Raw genomic sequence first — 18,085 nt, 5'->3', positions numbered from 1 at the left:
TTTACCCTGTATCGGCGTTTTATAATGTGGGCCGGCGTTTTATATAATGGGCCGGAGTCCGTACCAGCTCGACTGGAAATTTCACGCGGCCCAGCCTTTAGTACTAGGTAATCTCCGGGTAAGTTGCCAGTCTGTCCTCCCCTTCCTTCCTGAGGTATTGACGGCGGCAACGGTTTCGTTTGCACCGTCTTTCTAGCGGAGTGCATAACACTCACCTTCTGTAGAAAGAATCAAATATTCTGGCCTCGACAGCTGTCTTCCGATGCGGAATTTCCCACATTTGTTACTCCACAAGCACTCAATTCCCGTGTTTTGCCAGTCATCTCAACAACTGATGGACGCAAAAGCACATAATAGCAATAACAGTCACGAAACCAGTGCTCCGCGCACATACAACCGGTGGGCCGTTGTAGCAGTTTCAATTTGAATTGGCGGCTTTGTGGTTGCGAATTAAGAAACGAGGTGGTGCACCAGTCGGCTGTTCGTAAAAAGTTGCGTACATTTTTGCTCAATGAATGTTTGATGCTGAACTTGTTAATAATTTTTTTAACAACACATTGTAAGCGAACTGTGTTGGCTCTTTGAGTCGCGGAATGAATGTTTTGTATTTTATACCAAAAGTAACCTTTTGCTGGCGCCGTCTGGTGGACTTGATGGTCGAAAACTACGCTGTAGGTTAATCACGTGGGGCGTCGATTTTTACGCCGCCTATAGGAAAACCAGGGAACGTCCAAGCTTGCCTACGGTATCACCAGGCGCCGCCTCTCTCCTCTGTTGTCGGGAGGCGAGAGTGCGCGTGCGCTGGCGCCAACATCTAAAGAAGTAACGGCTGACGCGGAGGTTGTCTCCGTAGTATTCCTGTCCTCTTCAGACGAAATTTGCAGGGAGGTAAGTTCTCGCTGCTGTTGGCAGTGTTTTGTTTTTACTAGAGTTAGCGCCGTTAACGGCGAGTGTTCACCGTTGTGCGTCATAGCTGAGGAAAGAGCGCCTATTTCTTTCATGTTAGCACCGATCGGGCGTCGCTCAAGTGGCTGTCACGAGCCTTTTGTTGCGCAAAGCGTGTCGCTTGATGTGCGGCATTTTGCTTACGTACGCCGCTTTGGCCTAGAGTTAGAACGGCTTCACGAAGTCTCCACTACCGGTTCTCATCCCAGGCGGCTGAATTGGGGAGTAGCGATAACAATGGAAAGGCTGTGGTGTAACCCAGACAACGCACATACATCCTAGGTAAGTGCCAGGGATGTCCCACCTGGGAGTTTGGGAACTCCCAGGGACATCCCACTTAAGTTCCAAAAACGTCCCAAGTGATACAAAAAAGACCTCGCTGGGATGTCCCAGACTAGGACTTTGCTGGGAGGTCTGACATCCCATGTAGAACAAAGAAAGGAAATTTTTGGGATGTTCCAAAAAGGTGCTCGTAGGTCCTTTTCAGGACACGTTTGATTAATACTTGTGGTTATAGCTCAACATTCCATTGCAATGGAGCTTTTCCTCCACTCAAGTGCACAATTAGAACTCTGCAAAACCTTGCAAAACCATTTTATTGGACGAATTTCGTACATAACAGAGATCAGTGGCAAAATCAAGCAGCACTAGTCTTAAAGGTAGACCATACACTTTTAATACCACAAACAAAAGTTCTTTATAACTTGATGCATGACTTTACTTCTGTTTCTGACAATAAATTCGACTAGCTGAAGCAGAAGTGAAATTTCACATGAAAAATTTCTAAATTCTAAAGGTAGCACGAGTTATGTACAGAAAGATAAGAATTGTCTCTTCTCTTTTACATCAGAAATGTGCCATGTACCTGAATAATTCATTTACAAAATAGAGTGAGCCTAATTTCTAAGCAATTTATGGCATAAAGAATGAGGTGTGAAAGTGTGGTACTTTCTGAAATATCAAAAGGTGAAACATGTTTCACGACACAGGAAACGCACATTAGTGCACAGAAAGTTACTGAAAACCATTAAAAGGGCCATGCTGGCAAAACACAAGTTTGATTCATTAGAAAGATTGCCTCGATAGAAACATTTTGACACGACTTTAAAGGGGCCATGAAGACAAAATACAATTTTGTTTTATATTCGAAAGATTTTGTGTTCTATAGTGCCCCCAGTGCTTGTCCAGAAGCAAACGATGCTTTGTTCACTGCGAAATTAATCAATTTAAGCTAAAATTTTAATTTTCACGCCAAAACGTGTGTTTGAATGACGTTTGCAGTGATATCATAAGAGCAGGTCTTTCAGCTAAAGTTGGTGTGGAGCAGAGACTTGTTTACTGTTAGTTGACCTAGATGGCGCCACCACACTACGGAAAGCAGTTATATGTTTTTGGTTTGTTTGTGACCATATTTAAACATGGCTTGTTTTTATTCCTGGAGAAAACAATCATTTTGGGAACATGTTGCTCGCTTGACAAATATGGTCACGTAAGACACCGTCGCTTGCGTCAGTTGGCCAGTGTTGTCTGAGACAATTCCAAAGCCCCGCAGTGCTATGCATCTAAACGAAGCATAGTGCGTGCAGTACCAACAGCAGTACGCAGAGGTACTTCAATGTTTACGTGTGCTTTCCTAACTTCCACTGTTTGTCCCACCATTCTTACCCTAGAATGTGCCCTAAATTTAAATGAAAATAGCTCTTTGGGCACGCTTATGAACTCTGCCTAATTTGCATTTGCCGGCCTCAGCCAATCGCACAGCTCGGCATATGACATCATAGGTTCTGCTGCGGTAAATGAGCTAGTGGGTCGCATGGCCATTCCCTTTTTTTCCTAATTATGTAGCTTATTTGAGTGAAGTTTACGTTAAAAGTGGTGTCAATTTGATTCTACCGAGGCAATCTTTTGATGGAACCAAACTTGACCTGTCTCCATGGCCCCTCTAAATGTAAACGTTGCTCAAATAAGCTACATAATTAGGAAAAAAGGGAATTGCCATGCGACCCACTAGCTCACTTCCCACACTAGGGCACATGGCACCATACGCACAGCCATGCGATTGGCTGAGGCCAGCAAAAGCAAACGCAAGTTAGGCAGGGCTTATAAGCTTGCAGAATAAGCTATTTTCGCTTAAGTGTAATGCATATTCATTTTAGAGCAGTAAGAATGGTGGGGTGAAACAATGGAAGTTACAAAAGAAGAACCAGTGCGTATTGCTGTTAACTACTGCGCACAATATGCTTGTTATAGCAGCACATCACTGTGGCGCTTCGGGGTTGTCTCAGAGGGGGTTGTGAAGGACGACACTGGCCGATCGGTGTAAGCGACATTGTCTTACATGACCCTAATTGTAGACGTACCGCATGTTTCACGAAGCAATTAGTACCTACCGTAATAAAACCAAGCCAGGTGCAAATACAGTCAAAAACAAAGCAAAGGTGAAGACAGTATGGTGGCGATATATAAGAGGATTGATGGTAAACAAGGCTCCGTAGTCCGCTGCAGGCAGGACGGCGCACTTGAAATTAGCTTGAAGACCCTTCCTTGTGATGTCATGGCAGACGTCACAAAACACACGATTTGGCGGGAGAATCAAAATTTTAACTTGAACTGATTAATTTCTTGGCGAATAAAGCATCATTTGCGGCCCGACACGTGCAAAGGGCACTACAAAACCCCAAATATTTCGAAGAAAACAAGCTTGTATTTTGTCTGCATGGCCCTTTAATGTGGCAGTCACACTCCCTCAGGCCGCGCGGCCACTTTTGAACAATACGGGGCTACCGTAAGGCATCGCTTTGCACCACACACACATAGAAATCATTCGAAAGGCCAGCTGATCTAGTTCTGATTGATATAAAATACTAGTTCTAAGACCTACTGCAATTAAAAAAAAACTTGCAAATAAAAAAAAAATTTTGGATAACGTGTACCTACATTCGGAAAGAATTATGTAGAACTATACAACGTAAACGGAGGACATTTTCTGTGTGCTTAAAAGACATGCCAATTGGCCACATGACGACAAATTTGTTCTCAGCCAAATAGGTTTTCACCTGTCTGCTAAAAGGCAAATAAAAGCTAACAGAAGAAAATTGATGAACAGGTAACATTACACGGCTTAGAGCAGAAAAATAACACTTTGCACGTGTTGGCTGTATGCATATTTTCCTACCTTTAAAATTTGGCTGCATCTTGTTACCATTTTACGCACTGAGGTCTAAATGTGGAAATATATGTGCATGCATACTTATGAGTTAGCGTTGAAAAGGTGAGACCGTGTAAGGATGTATATTGTGACATTTTAACCTTGGCAATTAAAAAATTCCAAATAAATGCAGCCAAATTTTGACGGCAAAAAAATCAGTCTACAGCCAACATGTACAAAGACTATCACTGCTCTGCACTGAGTCATGTAAATATCAAGTAGAGAATTTCCGTTTTTAGACTTTTTTAGCATATGAAGAAATTTTGAAACCAATTGAATTCCATCACGCAGCCACTAATTGGTATGTATTATGAATGCACAGCAATCTATCCAATTTCTGTTGAATTGTTTTCTATAACTTCAAAAATACAGAGGCAAGTGAAGCAAAATAAGATTTCTCGAGTTTTAAATTTGAATTTGTCTCTCATACACTAAGATAAATAATATTGATATCACTCAAAACTAGACAGGCTGCACTTTGTAATAGTACATTAGCCATGTATGTGGTGTTAGTTGATGCACAGCAGAGACCATACAAACGTCCAAATGGACAAGCACACCCTGAGGGAGTGCTGGTGCCACGCACCTTATTCTGGCATGATGCCCTGAAATCCGTAGTTTTTTTACCACGTAGTAGCTTACCACACACAAAAAAAAACAGTTTAGATTAGTGTCAGGAAAATATACATGGGCAATCAAGAAAAAGAAAATCAGATTAAACGACTTTCATATCATTCCTTGGCAGTCACTGTATTGGAGCTCCAGGGATTTTCTAGTGTGCCGCAGCTCTTTCTGCAGCACGCCAGAACTGTGTTGCTGTCTTCTTATCCTTTGGAGTTCCTTGTGGCTGGGGAGGCTTTCCATGGCCCATGAAGCTGCCTGCACATAATTTAAAAAACAACTTGTAATGAATTCAATAAACAGTGCAGACACCGGCTTGCTTGAACACTGCCAGTAAGGAAACACAACTCGAGCATTACCGAAGTGTACAGATAAACATTTACGCATGGTGATTTCACACCATGGGTAAAACGGCATGCTTACGAGTACAAGCTGAGCTTCGCTGATCTCTCACAATGCCCTTCCTGATACATGCTCTCGTGATTGGGCTAGTCAAAATAAACCTCGCGGCCAGAACTCAACACTAAAGCAGCCCGCTGCCACGCGAAACCTTGAGAAGCTTGCGGGTTGTTTTGCGCAGAAATTTGATGTGTGATAGAAATTTTGCTATTTAGTTCCGTTTCATGGACATGACCTTTACATTCCATGATTGCCCAAACATTTCACCTGCTTCAGATGTAAATGAAACAGTTTTCCTAAATAATTTTCAGTCAAGAGATTTTGAACTGGCTCTTACAATCATGCTTGTTGGCACAACGCATCACATACACGCAAGCTACTGCAGCCATTTACCATTAAACGTTTGTCAAATGTGCCATTACATTATTAGTCTTTCCTTGGATCCAATGGTGCAAAGCACAATAGAATATAACAGAGTAACAATAACAAGGACGACACTAGACACGGGAGTCGCAGTTTTCTGGTAATGCCCACCAGGTTTAAAGCTGCCTGTAAAAACTGCTAACTGCATCTCTGAGTGTCTGCTTGCCGACAAGAGACTACAGGAAACTGGCAAAAAAAAAAGAAATATAGCTGCTTGGCAGTTAAAGACTGACTGCAATACCTATATTCAGAGCATATCGTGCAATTTGAGAAAGATTACAAACCAAATGAGTGAAAGGTTGTGTTTACCGCTCATGAAAAATTGTTAAGGCTTTTTAAGAGTAACCGCACTGTGAAGTCAGTCTTCGCAGCCCTTTAAACATGATGCACAACTACCCCCACAGTGTCCAATTCTTTAAAACAGTCGTCAAAGCGGCCCAGATCTGGGTATTCAAAGCGGCCCAGATCACGTTGCCATTTGTTGCATAGTTTGCCGGAATTCTCTTTGCTGCGGAGGTTGTGTAGTCGCCAACATGCCCATCTACAAACGGCCGCAAAGTTACAGCAGCAAGCCACATTTAGATTGCAGCACAGTCATTAGCACATACAAGGGCAGGCGATCACGCGAGCTGAGTAAATTGAGCACATCACACACTGACATGCTATTCAGTGAAAAATGTTAAACGCGTAAATTATAACGCACAACGCCTGCGGTATGCCGCTTTATCATTTCTGAAAAAAAAAAGCGAGAAAAACGCAGTCAGTACCGAGGGCTGTCACTGGACTGTGTCACGCGGTGACAAAATCCGAGACGTGGTTTTATCTAAATACATGCGAGAAATGAGTGATTTCGTTCCGGGTAGCGCGGGACTGATGATTGAGGCCTAGAACAAGGAACTAAGCTACGCGAAAAGTTGTAGTTAGTCCCAACCATCATCATCATCATCAGTTAGTCAAACTATTGAGGCCCAATAATGTCTCTTTGTCTTGAAAAAGTGTGTTGGTGCGGGCTTGTTGGTACATAACTGAATATAGAAAAACAGCGCTAAAACGGGACAAAGAACGTGACAAGACTGGGCGCCCAGTCTTGTCACGTTCTTTGTCCCGTTTTAGCGCTGTTTTTCCTTAGTCTCTTTGTCTAGAGTTGTTCTTGCTCGGCTTTCCGGCATCTGCGGCGTTTTTTTTTATCTGTTGCAGTGATGCCCCTTCCACACTAGTTGTATAATAAATTCATGTAAAATAATCTACAGCCAGAGGTACAAAACAAGTTGAGCGACGCGAAACAGTGCAGCAAGCGTTGCAACTTCTCCCGCCAGGCCGGGAGAAGCCTTTCGACCGTTTCCGCACTGAGCACCCACGTTTGACCACAGAGCAAGAAATCATGCATAAGACACAAGAAGGACTTCGGAAGGGTGTAAACACTGAGTGATATTTATAAACGACTTGCAATAGTTACCTTGTGAAATGAAGTTCCAGCAGCACGGGAGCACGGCGCACATTTCTATCCTCGGGCGGCCATCTTTATAAAACTGCGATGGCTGAATCGGCTGAATCAGTTTCGTAAAAAGCTCACAGACAGACGTTATGGTGTAGAATAACAGCGAAGCTTTAAAAATGTATTGAGATATAATTAAAATAAAATAGAAATTTTAGTTTTAAACTTATAGTTTGAAATATTGTACATAAATATGAAATAAAATGGCAACAAGGCAGACCCAGAACAGAACCAAACAGCAGGCCATCTGAGCGGGACGGTTCTTTTCCTCCCTTAGAAAGTTGCCGTGCTCAAAAGCAGCGTTTTCAGTTGGTTTAATCAGTGTACTAGCCTTTCTCTGAAGCACTTCCTGTAACAATCACGCACTACCTGCGGGTACACGAGGCATTTGCTCATGGAGGAAAGAAAAGTTTTTCTTGCTCCATGCATTTGCTTTACGGCTGTACCGCCTTCACGCGCATTACACGCGCCTATGCGTTTTATTCCTCTATGCACAAAAACAAAACATTGGGCTGACCGAATCAACAAAAAGCACGCATGCGCTTCCGCATACATCCTAATCACAGCCATTCGTGGACATTTTTAGGACACTCCCAGTGCGGAAGTCCCAGGGATGCCCATAGACTGTGCTGTTTGGGACATGGGATTTAGGGCCTTTTTTGGGATGTCCTTAGGATGTTTGGTGTTGTCTGGGAAGTAAGTAACAATGTTTGGTGCACCTTAAACAACCAAAAAAGAGGAGAAAAATGACAAAGCCTTTAATAACATACAGCAATAATAGCTTTTGAGACGTGTTCGAGGAAAAGGGTGGGAAGTGCATAAAAGGTAGGCCGTGCCACCTCTGCAATCGTCCTCGGCTCCGGCTGAGCATGGTTAAAGACATGCGTGGGCGGGGATTGAATACAAGACGGCGTAAAGAAGTCTACCAGTTAGTATGGGGTGTGTAACTTGTGTTTTGCAATTGTGTTAAGTATCGCTTTCAAATACGTTTTATTGGGCTTCTTGAAATGAAAGCCAACTGTGTATCCAGACAACAATTCGGTACGGTGGCAATTTTAGCGTGGGTGAGGTATCGCTCCCAAACATTACGATTTAATGATTTCGCCAACCTCTCGCCTTTTTCTTTGTTTTGTTCTGTCGCAAGAGCATCGTTGCCGTCTGCGCTGCCATTTCGATATTTTTGTGGGTAAGATTTCGGTGGGAAGCTCGGGCAAACTTCTGTTTGTAAACTCCGGATTTTGTGTATATACTTGAAAGTGACGGGTTTTACCCTAAAGCGAAGAACACCGCCTAAGCTGGAATGTGCATTCAACTTGAAGAAATTAAAACCCGCTAAAAAAATACACGGACGCGAGAGTAGACAGAACGATGCTGGACTAACAACTGATTGTCCTGTGGACATGACCATCCCCCAGACACAAACACAAACACAAATATTATGGCTATTGCTTTGTACGCAACGCCAAGGTTATCAACCATGCTCAAGTGAACAACAACAACAAAGAAGAGCGTAGTACCACTCAGAAAACAAAATTGCTGGTCTGTGTGGCTCAAACCTTCCAAACTACTACAATTATAAATTTCTCTAGAATTTCGCACTCAAATTAGGCACAGCTGTGTAGTACCACGACTGCAATGTTTTTGTGGGGCGCAGCCACACTTACTACAATGGGTGGCACTCCCCGAAGGTATGAGATAAACGCAGCGTCGCCCTGTTCGCCCGATGTGTAATTTGCTGCATGACATCGGAATCTCGTGTACCACGCCAGCGGTGCGCATGGCATACGTCGTAACGTGACGCCTCCTCCACATAGCTTTCCCTTTGCTTCCATATTAAATTCGAGAACCCAAGCCCGAGAGCTTGCGGGGGCGCCAAGAACACAGTCTCCGCCATGTATTTTCGGTTATTTTTTTGTCACACTGTGTGTCACTTCATAGAGGGACGGCATCGCTTCCAGCTTCATTTTGTACATCTCTGGTCTCAAAGACAGATCATAACAGCCGGACCGTAGCTTCTGAAACGGTTTCGCAGTGAAGGTAGTCAGAACATAGGTTTGGCAGCTTGCCTCATCTGAGCGTCTTTCTTTCTTGTTGACATAAATCCCGTTGTGCAGTTAGACACACACACACACTATATCTATATATATATATATATATATATATATATATATATATATATATATATATATATATATATATATATATATATATATATATATATATATATATATATATATATATATATATACACATAGCGAATCAGAATAGGAAATGAGGGGCTCGGTGAAATAAGACAGAAAGTAAGGGTTGGCAGCCAAGAAAACCTCGGAAAGCAAAGGGGAGGTTGTGGTGGGTCATAGAAACAGATGAAGGATTTTTTGAGTCAGAAAGAAAGTTGTGAAAAAATGCCCGCCGGGTGGGATCCGAACCCACGACCTCCAGAATACCGGTCTGGTGCGATAAACACCACGCTACCGGCGGGGCTGTTCCCCCACCACTGTCTCGGGTAATTATGTTAAGGTATTTTTTGTTTCGGCACTTGGGGGTGGTAGCCAGCGCCACTCGGACAACTGGGGGTGAAGGGGACCTTCTTTTTAACCCCCGGGCCGTGACTCGAGTGTCTACGACATGTCGAGAGTGGTCGACCAGCGTTGAACCCTTTTAAGCTCCCTTTTGCACCAAGACTGCCAGAACAGAGGCCCTCGCTAAGCATGTAGCGAATGAGAAAACGGGAAATGAGGGGCTCGGTGAAATAAGACAGAAAATGAGGGTTGGCAGTTAAGAAAACCTCGGAAAGCAAAGGGGAGGTTGTGGTGGGTCATAGATACAGATGAAGAATTTTTGGAGTCATAAAGAAAGTGGTGAAAAAATGCCCGCCGGGTGGGATCCGAACCCACGACCTCGAGAAGACCGGTCTGGTGCGATAACCACTACGCTACCGGCGGGGCTGTTTCCCCACCACTTTCCCAGGTATTTATGTTAAGGTATTTTTTTGTTTCTTGCACTTGGGGGTTGTTGCCAGCGCCCCGACTTTCTTTCTGACTCAAAAAATTATTCATCTGTTTCTATGACCCACCACAACCTCCCTTTTGCTTTCCGAGGTTTTCTTGACTGCCAACCCTTATTTTCTGTCTATATATATATATATATATATATATATATATATATATATATATATATATATATATATATTATATATATATATATATATATATATATATTAGCAGAACAGAGAGATACGGGACGAGGGACTCGGTAAAGATACATATCAAGGTTGCAGTCGTCATTGCCAGTGCTATTAGGCTTTTTTCGAAATATTTAATAGGGCCGAATGAACATATATATATTCGAATATATATATTTATACACGTTTATATATATATATATATATATATATATATATATATATATATATATATATATATATATATATATATATATATATATATATATATATATATATATATATATATATATATATATATATATATATACCGCTTTTCTTCAGAGAATTATATGACCATATTGACAAACTTTGAATGTCAATAATAGTACGGAAGGAGTCTTTTCTGTACGTGGCGACTACATCCAGAGAACATGTGGCCATCAGCACAGAATGACAGGTGCTGATCGAAAAACCGAATGCGATCCACGCAAGAACGTTCGTGCTTAAAACGCAAAGCGGTAGATTATTTTTTTAAATTGTCGTTTTACTTCCGTGCTATGTTTGTGAATATTAATGCGAAACTTTATGTGCTCAGGCAAGGGGTTTGCACGAGGTCACCTGTAGCCCCGATGTTGTCATATAATTAGTTTGATTGCGGACCCGTTACAGCGCTACGGGGTGTCTTCTTTCTTTGTGTCCCGTCCTTTTCGTGCATTTTAACCTCTCATATCAGTAGACCAACTAGCCCCTCAGATTGCTTTGATTGCTTAGCGATCCCTTAGTGACGACAGGTGTTACGACCGTCAGGTGGGTGCATGGCGCGGCGGCGAGCCTTCGGCCACCCAATCTTTGTTTGACCGGATATGCCGCCTTTATTTATCGAGAACGACCTCGCGATTAGCGCCCCTCGCAACCCGTCTCCTTTGCGGACGTGTGGATGGCGACGTTTTTTCATAAACAGTTGGTTCAATGTACGCCTTGACCCGCGGGTCAGCAGACGCGTAAGTATGTTTACCCGCCGCATTGGCGCCTAGCCCCGGCGGTCGTAACAGTCCTTTTACCCCTAAGGAGCGCGTCAAAGAAGTCAACTAGATTCACTTAATAAGGTCTAGTGACACTAGAGTCAGCGAGACATTCTCGTGTGCGAGAGGGCAGGGTGCAATCTCGCTGAGAATGCGTATTCGCCTGCCAGAACTGTCAGGACCTTCATGATTGGTGCACTCTTGGCCACAGCGTGGGGAATCGGAGAAGGGGATGGACCCGAGTTAGTTTATTCACCCCCGCGCGCCCTGTTCACTAACACTCGAGTCACGCAACGTACGGAAAAAGCACCTTGTTTCTTCGTCCTATGTGGCCCCGATGTTTGCCCTGACTCGAGACCAACCAAGTCCTTCATTAACCACACCCCAAGAGTCGCAACACCGAATAGTGAAAATTTTCAGGTATGTTCATGCCTTCCTTGTCCCTTTCTACCACCCTCGTAATGGCCAGAGGGATTCTGTCGCAACCTCTATTCAGAGCTGTTGTGGCGAATGGTCTACCGCTTTGCGGAAAGCTTTCTTTTTTTTTATGGAAGCGACGCTCGGCACTCCTGTTTATCTCTACGTGAAATGCACAGAGGACAATAGTATCAAGCGACACTTGAAGTTAGGGCGAACATAGCAGTTTTCTGGCTTATGTGACCTTATCTCCTTGTGTTTGAGTAGCGTATCGCCTTTAAGGTCTAGCTTTAGTACCAAAGAGTGGAAGGGTGAGGTTATTTCGACCGATACCGAGCACTAACAACCGGGCAATTAAGCTTGACGTGTATCCGCCTATTCCGAAATGTTGACTAAGCGAGCAACAAAAGAAGACAGATAAACAAGAAAACCACGAAGACCCAAGCGGCACTGACCGCACTCGAAAGCTACCTCCGCATTCCTCTCAGTGAACCGACTTTCACTTTTTTTCTTAGCCTCAAACAAACACTGTACTGATAAAACTTCATGAAAGGCGTTGCTTTTCACATTTGTACTTTTGATTGATTGTGGGGTTTAACGCGCCGGCACTACATCTGGGCGTTGAGGCGCGCCGTAGTGGAGGCTTTCGGGTTAATTTCAGCACATGGGGATATTTAACGTGCGCAGAAACCTCGTGCACACAGGCGTTTTCCCTTTTCGCCTCCTTTTTAAAAGTAGCCGCCTCAACCGGGAATCGGACCCGCATCCTCGGGCTTAGCAGCACAACGTCATGACCACTGAGCCACCGCGGCGGGTCACATTTGTACGCTAATCACAACAATGCGCGACACAGGATTGGGTACGCGCGAAAGTAAAGTTTTAAAGGTGTAGAACATCTTCGTTCTCGCTTCTAACTTCTTAGTTTGTAAAATATTAATTCACTTAGAACAATAACGATTGATTGATTGATTGATTGTGGATTTTAACGCGCCGACGCAACGCAGGCGATGAGGCGCGCCGTAGTGGAGGGCTCCGGATTAATTTTGACCACCTGGGGATCTTTATCGTGCGCCGAAATCTCGTACACACGGGCGTTTTTGCTTTTCGCCTCCATCAGAAAAGCGGCCGCCGCGGTCGGGAATCGAACCCGCGACCTCGTGCTCAGCAGCGCAACGCCTTAGCCACTGAGCCACCGCGGCGGGTAGAACAATAACGAAGTTAAACAGGTTGAAACGACGGTGTGCAATTTCCTACCATGCACAGGGGGAAAAGCGTGAGAATTTATACGTCTCACGCGCGTGCAAATGCTCGGAAGCGAAACGGGAACTTTCAAACGATATATTATATGCTTCCAACTAACATAAATGCGATGCGTGAAAAAATTGTATTTTGTGAGGGAGTCTTTTGCCCTCACTATTTAACCTCAATGGCGACCGTACATTTTTTTTCGCCTGAACTACGTTTACGAAACTCGTGCGCATGCAAACGGAAGCCACGATCCTTTCAGAATAAAAATAGAATATAATGTATACGCGATCTCAGTGTCCCGCCGGATGTATTTTAACGGCAGAACTGTTCTGGCTTTCTCCTACAATATATATATATATATATATCTATATATATATATATATATATATATATATATATATATATATATATATATATATATATATATATATATAGTACTAAATATACATACACACACACACACATATATATATCTATATATATATATATATATATATATATATATATATCCATTCTGAGGGATCAGCGCAAACTTACAGGACAAAGGGTAGGACACAACACGAGTCGCGGGTTCGATTCCCGGCCGCGGCGGCCGCTTTTCTGATGGAGGCGAAAAGCAAAAACGCCCGTGTGTACGAGATTTCGGCGCACGATAAAGATCCCCAGGTGGTCAAAATTAATCCGGAGCCCTCCACTACGGCGCGCCTCATCGCCTGCGTTGCGTCGGCGCGTTAAACCCCACAATCAATCAAGGACACAACACGAGCACTTACTAACAACTGAAGTTTTTATTAGAAAAAGGAAGAACATATAAAGAAGCCTGCGTACTGACACACCGTGACATAGGCCATGCGCACAACACTCTTGCACACACTGAAAGTTGTAGCTCATGCGCGCTCAAGGTAATCAACTTCACCATCCAGCAAGCACACCGAGGGGGAACTAATGCAGTCATCACCATTCTTCTTGATAAAGAAGGCTTCGGATATCTCCCTTGTGCGCGCGTCTTTGTGTGAAAACAAAATACTTGTCCCGTTAAGTTTCGGATAACATCCATGCTTAGAACAATGTGACGAGAGCTGGGAAGAAGGCTTGCCCTTTACATCGGAAGACTTGCCCTTTACATCGGAAGGCTTGCCATTTACAGCGTTGCGATGTTCCCGCAGACGTTCATTTATGCATCTCCCCGTCTGTCCAATGTATATCTTATCGCACGACAAGGGAATGCAGTACACGACGTTACTTCTGCACTCAACAAACTGTGATCGGTGATTTACGCCACACCCCTTCTGCCCAGCCTTACGTTTTCTTTTCGCCTTCTTGTCAATTGTGGGACAAAGATTTTCTAGCTTATTTTTGGCGGAGAAAACAACGTCAACTATAAATCTCCCGGCTATCTTTTTAACCCTGTGCGAAAGAGCGTGAATGTACGGAATAACCGCAAACCGCTGGGGCTTATCCTTTGACTGAGTGCACCTTCCAGAATTTTTCAGTTTTGAAAGCACTTTTCTAGCAGCACAATCAATAAAATGATCCGGGAAACCAGCCTGCCTTAGTCTATTAACCTGGGACGCAAAACTGGCACCCATACTGTGCAGACATGACTTCGTTATGGACGAGTTCAAGCTGTTTACAGCTATTCCCAATTTTACCACCTTTGAGTGGCAAGAAGAAAAACATAATAGAGGTTTTTTTTACCTAGGCAGGTAAGTCCAACACACATGCTTATCCTGGAACAAGAGTGACAAGTCTAAAAACTGAATAACGCCTTCTTTGGAACACTCAGTGGTGAAGGCCAACCCATGACCGTTATCCTCAAACGCACACATGATACGAGACATTTTTTGCTTAAAATTACTGTCCCGGACAACCAAAAGGTAATCATCGACATACCTAAAGGCCTTCACAATCAAGGTCTCCAATTCTTTCTCAAGAACGACATTCATGGCACTTAGAAAAATGTTAAACACAGGAGCCACGCGAGAACCAATGCACACCCGCGATTTCTGAATAAAAACACTATTGCCCCAGGCGACAAGGGTAGACTTCAAGTAAAAGCTCAAAAGCTCCAGGAAACTCGAGAGGGGAATGCCACACCTGTTAACAAACTGCAACTCATCGTTTTGTTCTGTAATGCAATTATAGACACAGGACATACGTTTTTCATGGGGAATGGTGTAGAACAAATCGGTAACATCGATACTAAACGCTGAACAATGTGTAGGTTTCTCTGTAGACACATATTCTACCACCTTGTCAGAGCCAGAGACAAGAAATGCGTCTACACATATTAGCGTGCACAACTGGTTCTGGAGGTACGTGGAAACCCTTCCCTGCCATGACTCCCTTCCCTTTCTGTGATGATAACCCGAAACGGGATGCTCGTTTTATGTGTCTTCGCAGAGAAGAAAGGCTCCAACGTGTCATTTTTCGACTTACTGACAAGAGTGGCTAGCCGGTCCAACTTCATACCATTAAGCAGCGCTACGGCTTGCTCCTTTACCTCGGGTGGTTTTAACAGGGTTTTTCTGAAATTTTTATTGACAGCAGCAAGGGCCTTATCACCAAACTGGTCTCCGGAAAGGACAACAAAAAACCCTTCTTTATCTGCCGTTAACAACCTAACGTCATTTGCCACAAAGTGGTTAACCAGCGAGCTAGTAGAAACCCCGTTTTCAGGTTTTGCATTTTGTCTAGACAACCCGGATAATTTCCCGGATCATTTTATTGATTGTGCTGCTAGAAAGGTGCTTTCAAAACTGAAGAATTTTGGAAGGTGCACTCAGGCAAAGGAAAGCCCCAGCGGTTTGCGGTTATTCCGTACATTCACGCTCTTTCGCACAGGGTTAAAAAGATAGCCGGGAGATTTATAGTTGACGTTGTTTTCTCCGCCAAAAATAAGCTAGAAAATCTTTGTCCCACAATTGACAAGAAGGCGGAAAGAAAAAGTAAGGCTGGGCAGAAGGGGTGTGACGTAAATCACCGATCACAGTTTGTTGAGTGCAGAAGTAACGTCGTGTACTGCATTCCCTTGTCGTGCGATAAGATATACATTGGACAGACGGGGAGATGCATAAATGAACGTCTGCGGGAACATCGCAACGCTGTAAATGGCAAGCCTTCCGATGTAAAGGGCAAGTCTTCCGATGTAAAGGGCAAGCCTTCTTCCCAGCTCTCGTCACATTGTTCTAAGCATGGATGTTATCCGAAACTTAACGGGACAAGTATTTTGTTTTCACACAAAGACGCGCGCACAAGGGAGATATCCGAAGCCTTCTTTATCAAGAAGAATGGTGATGACTGCATTAGTTCTGATTGATTTGATTGTAGGGTTTAACGCGCCGACGCAACGCAGGCGATGAGGCGCGCCGTAGTGGAGGGCTCCGGATTAATTTTGACCACCTGGGGATCTTTAACGTGCGCCGAAATCTCGTACACACGGGCATTTTTGCTTTTCGCCTCCATCAGAAAAGCGGCCGCCGCGGCCGGGAATCGAACCCGCGACCTCGTGCTCAGCAGCGTAACGCCTTAGCCACTGAGCTGCATTAGTTCTCCCTCGGTGTGCTTGCTGGATTGTGAAGTTGATTACCTTGAGCGCGCATGAGCTACAACTTTCAGTGTGAGCAAGAGTGTTGTGCGCATGGCCTATGTCACGGTGTGTTAGTACGCAGGCTTCTTTATATGTTCTTCCTTTTTCTAATAAAAACTTTAGTGTTAGTAAGCGCTCGTGTTGTGTCCTACCCTTTGTCCTGTCTAGTTTGCGCTGATCCCTCAGAATGAATGTATACCAACTGGCCCAGTTCTCGACCTTGTTACAATATATATATATATATATATATATATATATATATATATATATATATATATATATATATATATATATATATAAATATATATATATATAAATATATATATATATATATATATGTGTGTGTGTGTGTGTGTATAACAGCAAACTGGTGTTAAAGACATATTAATAGAAATTAAGAAGAAGAAATGGACGTGGGCAGGGCATGTCATGCGAAGGCAAGCTAACCGCTGGTCATTAAGGGTAACAGAGTGGATCCCTAGTGAAGGCAAGCGTTGGAGGGGGCGGCAGAAAGTTAGATGGGCAGATGAGATCAAGAAGTTTGGGGGATAAATTGGTCACAGTTGGCACAGGACCGAGGCAATTGGAGAATAATGGGAGAGGCCTTTGCCCCGCAGTGGGCGTAGATAGGCTGGTGATGATGATGATGATGATATATATATATATATATATATATATATATATATATATATATATAAGCAGTAAAAGAAACTTCTCGCGGAGCCAGAAGAAATACTTGAGAAAATGGTAGACGCACGATTAAAAACAAAAAACAGTGGTTTACTGACGTTTCGACTGGAGGACCAGTCTTCATCTTGAGTAACATACAACGTTGGAGCACGCACGCTTATATAGGTGCAGAGGGTGTGCTGCAGTGTACCCTTTTTTTAACAACATTGGCGGGTTGGGGCGAGGGAACAGGGAAGGGAGGGCGTTATACATGTGGCACTATACATGATGACAAACTCTTTTCTAAAAAGCCAGGCAATATTCAACCTCATCCATTAAAAAAAAAGACAGGGTAGAGAGCTGTTCAAAAACACTTTTCATACAAATTACACGAATAAATGGATGGTGCAGGGAACGTCTCGACACACGAAATGCAAAGTACACGAACAACAAATAAATACACAACGGAAGCCACGGGTGACACATCCATTCCTGAAAACACCAATTACCCGCGGCGTGGGGAATGTCAGGGCTCTTACAAGTTCACAGAAGTCACAGAAGAGCGCACGTGTCAGCAACGCAATCAATTATTTAGCCAGGTAGGAAGTAACTATGTGTGTCCTGCGTGGAAGCAACTATTGAATCGGTCGCCAGTAAGGGTCAACAAGTTGCTGTGTATACAATAAAAGCATGTCACAGCATGATGGAGGCATGCAAAGAAGTGAGTACTGATTGACAGCCCAAGAAGCGGAGGGGAGGGGGAACCGCGCAACATCGAAGAAAATGGTGAGTGACCGCGCAGACGGCGCGTTCGCGATAACAAATTATATATATATATATATATATATATATTTCAAGCGATCGTTCGAACGAGAAAATGCAG

General features: G+C 43.6%; 1 protein-coding gene across 5 annotated transcripts in view; it reads left to right on the top strand.

The window, feature by feature from the left end:
- Positions 1 to 748: 748 nt before the first annotated feature.
- LOC144142586 (mitochondrial amidoxime-reducing component 1-like) overlaps positions 749 to 18,085 on the top strand; it is a 140,705-nt gene continuing 123,368 nt past the window's right edge. For 4 of the 5 annotated variants that reach the window (XM_077674231.1, XM_077674209.1, XM_077674191.1 and 1 more), the window contains exon 1: positions 749 to 888. The gene's annotated coding sequence lies outside the window, so the exon portion shown is untranslated. Of the gene's footprint in view, positions 889 to 11,551; positions 11,700 to 18,085 lie in introns of those variants that run through there. The other variant, XM_077674201.1, reaches the window with a different exon arrangement.

The sequence above is a fragment of the Haemaphysalis longicornis genome, unplaced genomic scaffold, assembly GCF_048455015.1.
Source record: "Haemaphysalis longicornis isolate Haplotype H1 unplaced genomic scaffold, Haemaphysalis longicornis Haplotype H1 scaffold_1, whole genome shotgun sequence".
Classification (NCBI taxonomy): Eukaryota; Metazoa; Arthropoda; class Arachnida; order Ixodida; family Ixodidae; genus Haemaphysalis; species Haemaphysalis longicornis.
The sequence above is the reverse complement of the archived record's forward strand: the minus strand, read 5'-3'. Positions and strand labels throughout refer to the sequence as shown.